Raw genomic sequence first — 11,737 nt, 5'->3', positions numbered from 1 at the left:
AGCCCTACATGACCAGGGTCCATGTACCAGAAGCAGCTTCTGCCTCCTTACTGACTTACTGTAGTCCCCTATTACATAATCTTACTGACTCTCCCAGCCCTACATGACCAGGGTCCATGTACCAGAAGCAGCTTCTGCCTCCTTACTGACTTACTGTAGGCACCTATTACATAATCTTACTGACTCTCCCAGCCCTACATGACCAGGGTCCATGTACCAGAAACAGCTTCTGCCTCCTTACTGACTTACTGTAGGCCCCTATTACACAATCTTACTGAATCTCCCAGCCCTACATGACCAGGGTCCATGTACCAGAAGCAGCTTCTGCCTCCTTACTGACTTACTGTAGGCCCCTATTACACAATCTTACTGAATCTCCCAGCCCTACATGACCAGGGTCCATGTACCAGAAGCAGCTTCTGCCTCCTTACTGACTTACTGTAGGCCCCTATTACACAATCTTACTGACTCTCCCAGCCCTACATGACCAGGGTCCATGTACCAGAAGCAGCTTCTGCCTCCTTACTGACTTACTGTAGGCCCCTATTACATAATCTTACTGACTCTCCCAGCCCTACATGACCGGGGTCCATGTACCAGAAGCTGCTTCTGCCTCCTTACTGACTTACTGTAGGCCCCTATTACATAATCTTACTGACTCTCCCAGCTCTACATGACCAGGGTCCATGTACCAGAAGCAGCTTCTGCCTCCTTACTGACTTACTGTAGGCCCCTATTACACAATCTTACTGACTCTCCCAGCCCTACATGACCAGGGTCCATGTACCAGAAGCAGCTTCTGCCTCCTTACTGACTTACTGTAGGCCCCTATTACATAATCTTACTGACTCTCCCAGCCCTACATGACCAGGGTCCATGTACCAGAAGCAGCTTCTGCCTCCTTACTGACTTACTGTAGGCCCCTATTACATAATCTTACTGACTCTCCCAGCCCTACATGACCAGGGTCCATGTACCAGAAGCAGCTTCTGCCTCCTTACTGACTTACTGTAGGCCCCTATTACATAATCTTACTGACTCTCCCAGCCCTACATGACCAGGGTCCATGTACCAGAAGCAGCTTCTGCCTCCTTACTGACTTACTGTAGGCACCTATTACATAATCTTACTGACTCTCCCAGCCCTACATGACCAGGGTCCATGTACCAGAAGCAGCTTCTGTCTCCTTACTGACTTACTGTAGGCCCCTATTACATAATCTTACTGACTCTCCCAGCCCTACATGACCAGGGTCCATGTACCAGAAGCAGCTTCTGCCTCCTTGCTGACTTACTGTAGGCCCCTATTACATAATCTTACTGACTCTCCCAGCCCTACATGACCAGGGTCCATGTACCAGAAGCAGCTTCTGCCTCCTTACTGACTTACTGTAGTCCCCTATTACATAATCTTACTGACTCTCCCAGCCCTACATGACCAGGGTCCATGTACCAGAAGCAGCTTCTGCCTCCTTACTGACTTACTGTAGTCCCCTATTACATAATCTTACTGACTCTCCCAGCCCTACATGACCAGGGTCCATGTACCAGAAGCAGCTTCTGCCTCCTTACTGACTTACTGTAGGCCCCTATTACATAATCTTACTGACTCTCCCAGCCCTACATGACCAGGGTCCATGTACCAGAAGCAGCTTCTGCCTCCTTACTGACTTACTGTAGGCCCCTATTACATAATCTTACTGACTCTTCCAGCCCTACATGTCCAGGGTCCATGTTACCAGAAGCAGCTTCTGCCTCCTTACTGACTTACTGTAGGGCCCTATTACATAATCTTACTGACTCTCCCAGCCCTACATGACCAGGGTCCATGTACCAGAAGCAGCTTCTGCCTCCTTACTGACTTACTGTAGGCACCTATTACATAATCTTACTGACTCTCCCAGCCCTACATGACCAGGGTCCATGTACCAGAAACAGCTTCTGCCTCCTTACTGACTTACTGTAGGCCCCTATTACATAATCTTACTGACTCTCCAAGCCCTACATGACCAGGGTCCATGTACCAGAAGCAGCTTCTGCCTCCTTACTGACTTACTGTAGTTCCCTATTACAGAATCTTACTGACTCTCCCAGCCCTACATGACCAGGGTCCATGTACCAGAAGCAGCTTATGCCTCCGTACTGACTTACTGTAGGCCCCTATTACATAATCTTACTGACTCTCCCAGCCCTACATGACCAGGGTCCATGTACCAGAAGCAGCTTCTGCCTCCGTACTGACTTACTGTAGGCCCCTATTACATAATCTTACTGACTCTCCCAGCCCTACATGACCAGGGTCCATGTACCAGAAGCAGCTTCTGCCTCCTTACTGACTTACTGTAGTCCCCTATTACATAATCTTACTGACTCTCCCAGCCCTACATGACCAGGGTCCATGTACCAGAAGCAGCTTCTGCCTCCTTACTGACTTACTGTAGGCCCCTATTACATAATCTTACTGACTCTCCCAGCCCTACATGACCAGGGTCCATGTACCAGAAGCAGCTTCTGCCTCCGTACTGACTTACTGTAGGCCCCTATTACATAATCTTACTGACTCTCCCAGCCCTACATGACCAGGGTCCATGTACCAGAAGCAGCTTCTGCCTCTGTACTGCCCTGGTTACTTCCATCTGTTGATGAAGGACTGTTAGTACCATGGAGGGAGACAGGTGGGTAGCAGTAGTGGTGGGGAGATGGTGGATGGCAGTAGGGGGGGACAGGGTGGGTGGCAGTAATGGGGGGGAGATGTTGGTGGGAGACGGGGTGGGTGGCAGGTGTGGGGGGAGACAGGGCGTTGGCCGTAGTGGGGGAACACAGGGCAGATGGCAGTAGTGGCGGGAGACATTGTGGGTGGCAGTAGTGGGGGGAGACAGGGCAGATGGCCGCAGTACAGTACCAGGGGATGCTGGAGGCAGTAAAGAGGTGTATGGGTCCTGCACAGAATCAGCTGATAATTAGACTTAATGATGATTATGCTTCCTTATTTCTAATGAATCCCTTGTATGTGTTACTGTTATTTGCTGTGTCAGCCTTTATGTGTGTTCTGTGTAATAATCCTGAAAGTAGTGCTGCTGCCGATCTCATATCATTTGTAGTAACTTGGAAAAGATGAGATATGTGGTGCACTCTGGAAGCTTATAGGGGGTTACTCAGAGATGACCGCAGGTGTGATATCACGCAGCCCCTGGAAAATGGTCCCGGCCCGCCCGCTTTCGCCCCTCAGGGATGCCGCCACAATGTGTGTGTCTGCGCGGCCGCTGCGCATGTGCATTTCGCCACCACAAGCAAACTGCTGAGTAAAGTATTTTTTAAGTTTAAAATATAGACAAAAATATGTGAATTAAAGATATGAAATAAAGTAGTTTAAAATCAAAAGATTTCCGGTGTGATTTTGGCTGTGTCCGATTTTGACAAATCATTTGAATAGTGGGATGATATTACGGGAGGGAAGGGGGGGTCTCTTTCTGTGTAAAGAAATGGTTTTATTTGTTAGTTTTAAATTAATTATGTCTGTTCAAATGTTGTTTTTTAACTTGTAGGTGAATTAGGGTTGTTGTATTTGGAAAAATAAACTTACCTGACCCTTGCCTGGAGATGTCCATGTATGAAGGTATGGGAGATACCTGCTGCAGTCCCTTCTACTTACATTTGGGAGGTCCGGTTGTTTTGAGGGAATTAGTAGCAAATAGTAAATGATACATTTGCTCCATAACGTCTCGCTGACACTCTGATTCTACACAAAATGACATTTGCATTAACAACCATTAATTAAACAAGAAAAACAGTTTTTAAAAAAAACTTTATATATATATAAAAAAATAGAAGAAAATCACCAATTCTGGTCTGGATTCAGTGACTCTATCATGAGAACAAGTGTCTTTTTAGCAAGGACTATGCCAACAGTAACCAGGCGTATCCCACAGAATATCAGTGCTGCCACCATACATTGGGTATAGAAGATAAAGGGCAGATTTCTGAACAGTGCTTTTATAAGGAACATAAGAAGTGCATAGATCACAATGATCAGAAGTCCAGGACAATGAGGTCAAGAATCCAACACTGGTACTAATTACATATTTACATATTCATCACAGATAACGAAATGCATACCAACACGTTCAACAAACCAGTGGACGTCCGTAGCTTCATACTAACCTCCAGCTGCCACCACCCAAACTGGTTGAACAGTATCCCAGTAGGCCAATTCAAAAGACTCAGGAGGAACTGCTCCAGAGTCAGCGATTATGAGACACAAGGACAAGAACTAAGTTTAAAATTTAGAGAGAAACAGTACGATACAGAAAAGGTACAGACAGCATATACCATGGGTAAGGGAAATGATAGACCTCCCCCCTACAATACAAAAAGAGACCAGAACAGAAAACAGACAAAGAGATCCCTTTCATAACACAATACACAAAACAAGCAAATCAGATTAAAAAGATCATAAACAAACATTGGCCGATACTTCAAGATGACACACTAGCAGATATCATACCTCCAAAACCAAAAGTAGTGTTCCTGAAAGCACCAGACATTAAGAAGAAGCTGGTACACAGCCACGTACCACCAAAACACAAACTACTATAGATGGAACACATAAGAAGGGGACTTCTACCACTAAGGGACCTGCATGGGCTGCAACACAACAAAAGCTAGAAGCACCACACCTACCCAAACAGTAATGTCTGTTTCACATTCCACAACATGTAACACACAGGACAACTTACCATGCCACAGCAAGGGCATCATATATATGTTAGAATGTCCCTGTCCGCAACAATACATAGGAAGGTGTTAGGGTCTCCTGCCCTGTGCTGCCACGTCGTCATGGCAACCGGGAGACAAGTGCTAGTGGAGTAACCTGAGCGCAGCTGATACTCCGGTTCGGGTCTTTTGCTGTGCAGTGGTTATAGGCTCTGTGCACGGCAGGGGATCCGGTGCTGGTTTTTGTGCTCACAGTCTGTGAGGTCTGAGTGGGGCGTGGACAGCACCTGCTTTATAAGGCCTCTTTTCAGGGTAAGCAGATGCTGCTGAATCTTTGTTGGTTAGTCAGTTCATGAAAGTTAGCCAGTACTGTGTAGCTTTGTATTTGTTTGTTGCTTACTGCAAATAGGCCTGGGGATTTGGTATTACACTCTGCCAATCCAGACCTAGCAGTAAGACTGGAGTCAGTCGTTTAGCTTGCTGGGGTTCTGTTACTACTCTGTGAACTTAGCAAGTTTGCGGCTGTATTCTAAGACTTGCCTGTCTAATCCTGTCTCACTGTGCTAGGTGTCAGGGGTCAGTTTAGTGGCAGTAAGCTAAAACCTGTGCACTGCAAGTGAGAATTAGGATTGTGGAGACTCTCCTTGTGTCTATCATTCCATCTCTGACCAAGGAGTTTACTGCCACACCCGTTGGTAACCCTTTAGGGTTTTGCTGTTGCCCTTAGCAACAGCATTTCGGGTTCTCTACGTATTAAAACACAACATCTTGCTTTTTCCATCTGAGCAGTTCTAATACAAGGGAGATACCCAGTTCCTTAGCCTCTGGGCTTCTCTGTTCACTTTGTGTGTATTTTGTTACCCTATCACCTTCTGTGTACGTTATGTCATATTCCCCAGTTTGTCTGTGAGTCCATTTGTTTTGCATAACAGTTCAAACACCAGTACATTCCTGCAGACACTGGAGTGCATAACAGTTCTGACACCAGTACTTTCCTGCAGGCACTGGTGTGCATAACATATTCAGCAGCCTAATACTCCTGTTGAAATTTTGTGGGAATATGGAGCATACCCCTCAAAATACGTTGCAACAGGTGGTCGATCAGGTGCAGGTCCTGACTCGACAATTTAATGATTTGTCCATTAAAATGCACACCTCCCAGGCTGCTGGCGGAGCTCCCGCAGCAGCAGCACCTGCAGGGGTTAAGGAGCCGAAAGTAAATCTCCCGGATCGTTTTTCTGGAGATCGCTCGCAGTTCTTTTGTTTCAAGGAGAGCTGCAAGCTATACTTCCGGCTTAGGCCTCAGTCTTCTGGGTCGGAGATTCAGCGGGTGGGCATAGTGATTTCCTTGCTACAAGGAGACCCACAGGTCTGGGCATATGGGTTGCAGCCTGACTGTCCGTCGCTTAAAAGTGTTGATGCTTTTTTTACGGCACTGGGCATGTTGTATGATGACCCTGACAAGACGGCCTCAGCCGAGGCTCAGATTTCGATCCTTAAGCAAGGGCGAAGGCCAGTTGAGGTTTACTGTACGGAGTTTCGGAGGTTGGCCCATGATACCCAGTGGAATGACCCAGCCCTGAGACACCAGTACCGAAGAGGTCTTTCTAACCAGATAAAGGACCAACTGGTATAATATCCCTTGCCTGATAGCTTGGATCAGCTCATGCAGTTATCCATCCGGGTGGATAGACGGCTGAGAGAGCGTAGGCTTGAAAGGGAGACTGAGATTTCCTTCCTTCCCAAGGGAACCTCAGACTCTGAGGAATTTTCTGAGGAGCTTATGCAGATCGGGGCTACCCGCCTCTCCTCGCGTGAGAAGACGCGGAGGAGACAGCAGGGGTTGTGTTTGTACTGTGGGAATAAAGGTCATGTAGTAGTATCATGCCCAGAAAAGCCGGAAAACTTCAGGGCCTGAGGGTGATGGGAAATATCCTGTCAGGCCAGAAGTCAGAATTTCCCAAGAAGACTTTTATCATTCCGGTGACCTTGAATATCCTCGGTCAAACTGTCAAGACTGAGGCCTTTGTGGACAGTGGGGCCGACGGGGTTTTTATGGACCGCCAATTCGCCCTGAAACACTCTGTTCCCTTAGTACCCTTGGCATCAGAAATTGAGATTTGTGGGTTAAACGGGGAACCATTATCCCAAGGTAAAATTACCTCTTGCACTAGCCAGATTTCTTTGTTTATTGGAGCCACACACTCTGAAAAATTGTCCTTTTATGTGACTGTCTGTACTTTTGCCCCATTGGTGTTGGGGTTACCCTGGTTAAGGGCCCACAATCCTTAATTTGACTGGGTCTCTGGGGAGATTCTTAGTTGGGGTACTGATTGTTTCAGGAGTTGCTTGAGCCTTCCAGTCAGGCTCTCGCAGCTAAGTTTGCCAGGATTGCCAGGGTGTTATGCAGATTTTGCGGACGTGTTCTCCAAAAAAGTCGCAGAGGTACTACCTCCCCATCGCCCCTATGACTGTGCCATTGATATGTTGCCAAATGCTAAGCTTCCCAAGAGCAGGTTGTACTCCCTGTCACGTGCTGAGACTCAGGCTATGGCAGAGTACATTCAGGAGAACTTGGCTAAGGGATTTATCAGACCTTCACAGTCTCCAGTTGGGTCGGGGTTCTTCTTCGTGGGTAAAAAGGACGGTTCGTTGCGACCCTGCATCGACTTCAGGGAATTGAACCGTATCACGATTAAAAACTCATACCCACTGCCTCTCATTTCGGTCTTGTTTGACCAGCTTCGTACTGCCACCATTTTTTCTAAGATTGACCTACGCGGTGCGTACAATCTAATCCGAATAAGAGAGGGGGATGAATGGAAGACTGCCTTTAATACCCACTCAGGGCATTATGAATATTTGGTGATGCCTTTTGGGCTCTGTAATGCCCCGGCAGTCTTCCAGGATTTCATGAATGATGTGCTCAGGGAATATTTGGATAGATTCTTAGTTGTATACTTAGATGACATCCTAATCTTCTCCCATTCCCTGGAGGAACATCGGAAGCATGTACGCTTAGTCCTCCAGAAACTCAGAGACCACCGGCTTGGGGCGAAGCTGGAGAAGTGCGAATTTGAAGTTCAGCAAATCGCATTTCTAGGATATATTATCTCTCCAGAAGGTTTCCAAATGGAGGGTTCCAAGGTACAGGCAGTCCTGGATTGGGTGCAGCCCACTAGTTTGAAGGTGCTTCAGCGTTTCCTGGGCTTTGCGAATTTTTATAGACGATTTATCGCTGGATTTTCGTCTATAGTGGCGCCCTTGGTGGCACTCACTAAGAAAGGGGCGGATGTTGCTCACTGGTCTTGTGAGGCATTTGTTTCGGCCAAGGTGCTGCGACACCCAGATCCAGAGCGTCCTTTTGTGGTGGAGGTGGATGCCTCTGAGATGGGTATTGGGGCAGTGCTTTCTCAGATGGGAGTGTCTGATAATCGCCTTCATCCCTGTGCTTACTTTTCCCGTAAATTTTCGCCTGCCGAGATGAATTATGACGTGGGTAACCGGGAATTGTTGGTTATTAAGGATGCACTCGAGGAGTGGAGACACTGGCTTGAGGGGGCTAAGTTTGTGGTCTCAATTCTCACTGACCATAAGAATCTGGCATATTTAGAGTCAGCGAAGCGTCTCAATGCCAGGCAGGCACGATGGGCTTTGTTTTTTGCTCGCTTTCCTTTTTTACAACATATCGCCCTGGGTCAAAAAACATCAAGGCTGATGCGCTCTCGCGGAGTTTTGCTCCAATCCAGGAGACCACCGAGGAGCCGTTGCCCATTGTTTTCCCATCATGTATTAAAGTGGGCATTACCCAGGACCTCTCATCATTAGTCCTTAGAGCACAGGAGCAGGCTCCTCCAGACCTTCTGGTAGGTCTTTTGTTTGTGCCTCCTAGGTTAAGACAGCGAGTGTTCCTGGAATTCCATGCCAAGAAGTCGGCAGGTCACCCGGGTATTGCCAGAACTCGGGAGTTGCTATCTAGGGCGGTGTGGTGGCCCTCGGTGGCTAAGGATGTGGATCAGTGGGTTCGGGCATGTGACATCTGTGCCCGAAATAAGACTCCTAGAGGGGTTCCTGTTGGCCCATTACATCCACTCTCTATCCCATCTAAGCCATGGACCCACATTTCAATGGATTTTGTGGTGGACTTGCCCAAATCCTCGGGGATGACAGCCATCTGGGTTGTCGTTGACAGGTTTTCGAAGATGGCGCACTTCGTTCCACTGGTTGGGCTGCCATCAGCCAGACGCCTGTCTGAATTATTTATGCTGCATGTTGTGCGTCTCCACGGGTTGCCACTTGATGTGGTCTCTGACCGCGGATCCCAGTTTGTGGCCAAATTCTGGAGGGCATTTTGTTCCGATCTCCAGATTTCTGTCAGCTTGTCGTCAGGCTACCATCCGCAGTCTAATGGGCAGACTGAAAGGGTGAACCAGTCCTTGGAGCAGTTCCTCAGGTGTTATGTCTCCAAGTGTCAGACTGACTGGGTTGCTCATCTGTCCATGGCGGAGTTTGCCTATAACAACGCGGCTCACTCTGCTACAGGGATCTCTCCCTTCCTTTGTGTGTATGGGCATCATCCTAAGGCCAATTTTTTTGACCCCCTGGACTCCACGCCTGGTGGTTCCTCTGTGGTTTCGGTCCTTAGAGGTATTTGGCGGAAAGTGAAGAAAGCCCTTGTGTCTGTGTCATTAGTGACCAAAAGGGTTTTTGATAAGCGGAAAAGACCCTGCAGCTTCAAATTAGGAGACTTCGTCTGGTTGTCTACCAAGAATTTGAAGTTGAGACAGCCATCTCATAAGTTAGGGCCCCGGTTCATCGGCCCTTATAAGATCACCAGGGTTATCAATCCGGTGGCATTTCAGTTAGATCTGCCCCGTTCTTTGGGTATCAATAAAACATTTCATTGTTCCCTTTTAAAACGGGCGATTAGTAATCCTTCTTCCAGTGGAAGACCTTCCCCTCTTCTGATACGTGGCCAGAGGGAGTTTGTTGTTGAAAGGATTCTTGACTCCAAGGTGGTTCGGGGTCGGCTGTCATTTTTGGTGCACTGGAAGGGGTATGGCCCGGAGGAGCGGTCGTGGGTGCGCAGTTGTGATCTTCATGCCCCCAGACTGATACGCTCTTTCTTCTCGCAGTTCCCCGATAAACCCGGTGGTAGGGGTTCTTTGACCCCTCGTCAGAGGGGGGGTACTGTTAGGGTCTCCTGCCCTGTGCTGCCACGTCGTCATGGCAACCGGGAGACGAGTGCTAGTGGAGTAACCTGAGCGCAGCTGATACTCCGGTTCGGGTCTTTTGCTGTGCAGTGGTTATAGGCTCTGTGCACGGCAGGGGATCCGGTGCTGGTTTTTGTGCTCACAGTCTGTGAGGTCTGAGTGGGGCGTGGACAGCATCTGCTTTATAAGGCCTCTTTTCAGGGTAAGCAGATGCTGCTGAATCTTTGTTGGTTAGTCAGTTCATGAAAGTTAGCCAGTACTGTGTAGCTTTGTATTTGTTTGTTGCTTACTGCAAATAGGCCTGGGGATTTGGTATTACACTCTGCCAATCCAGACCTAGCAGTAAGACTGGAGTCAGTCGTTTAGCTTGCTGGGGTTCTGTTACTACTCTGTGAACTTAGCAAGTTTGCGGCTGTATTCTAAGACTTGCCTGTCTAATCCTGTCTCACTGTGCTAGGTGTCAGGGGTCAGTTTAGTGGCAGTAAGCTAAAACCTGTGCACTGCAAGTGAGAATTAGGATTGTGGAGACTCTCCTTGTGTCTATCATTCCATCTCTGACCAAGGAGTTTACTGCCACACCCGTTGGTAACCCTTTAGGGTTTTGCTGTTGCCCTTAGCAACAGCATTTCGGGTTCTCTACGTATTAAAACACAACATCTTGATTTTTCCATCTGAGCAGTTCTAATACAAGGGAGATACCCAGTTCCTTAGCCTCTGGGCTTCTCTGTTCACTTTGTGTGTATTTTGTTACCCTATCACCTTCTGTGTACGTTATGTCATATTCCCCAGTTTGTCTGTGAGTCCATTTGTTTTGCATAACAGTTCAAACACCAGTACATTCCTGCAGACACTGGAGTGCATAACAGTTCTGACACCAGTACTTTCCTGCAGGCACTGGTGTGCATAACAGAAGGACTATACAGCCACTCAAAATGAGAATAAATGAACACATACGGAATATAAAAAAAAGATTTGGAAGAACATCCACTTTCCTTACATTACAAAGAACATCATGAATCAAATCCCAAACTACTCAAGGTCACAGGACTGAAGGAGGTTAAGAAAACCTGGAGAGGGGGTGACTACATACACACCATCAACAGGGAGGACCTGCGTATGATAATCCACATGGTGACCCAAACACCCAAAGGCCTCAACCAGGACAATGAAGTACGATCCATAATTTGTATATGAAGATAATATCTTTACATCCTGGGATCAAACACTCTCTAAGCCCACTAGTATCCCAGTAACTATATATATAACACCCAGGTAACATCTTTCTGATAGGAATAATACATTATACAGAATACAGGCACAAGATGAGACTATTTTATTCCATTCACACTTATTGGAGGAACATAATATAGTCTTCTGTTACATAGTCACATGCAATGTTCAACCCAGACTGCAAGAACAGCGGGGATTTATGTGTAACATGTGACATCTAGTAGCAAACAGATTAAGTCATTTACTTGTATCAAGAAATGTTACTTTTATCAAGAAATCTACAACATTAGACACCGAGGGGCGATAGCGCAGGGAGGATAATAAACCAACCTTATCCCAAGTGTTATCTCACGCACCTCAACAAGAGATTTGTCATTTGTGAATGAGGTAGTATCAAGAACCAGACGCTTGTAGATCTTCTTTTGATCCTCCTTCATCAGTCACATTTCCACCATGATGTAATTGCCAAACGATTGCTCCAAGTCCGGGGGCCTATTAAGAACCTCCTTGGCGAGAGTAAAAAAAACTGTTGTGAGCTGGGCGGGGCAGAAGTGGGTTTCCGGATGACCTCCGCTGTTTCGG

This window comes from Pseudophryne corroboree, unplaced genomic scaffold, assembly GCF_028390025.1.
Source record: "Pseudophryne corroboree isolate aPseCor3 unplaced genomic scaffold, aPseCor3.hap2 scaffold_1238, whole genome shotgun sequence".
Taxonomy (NCBI): domain Eukaryota; kingdom Metazoa; phylum Chordata; class Amphibia; order Anura; family Myobatrachidae; genus Pseudophryne; species Pseudophryne corroboree.
Note: the sequence above shows the minus strand (reverse complement) of the source record.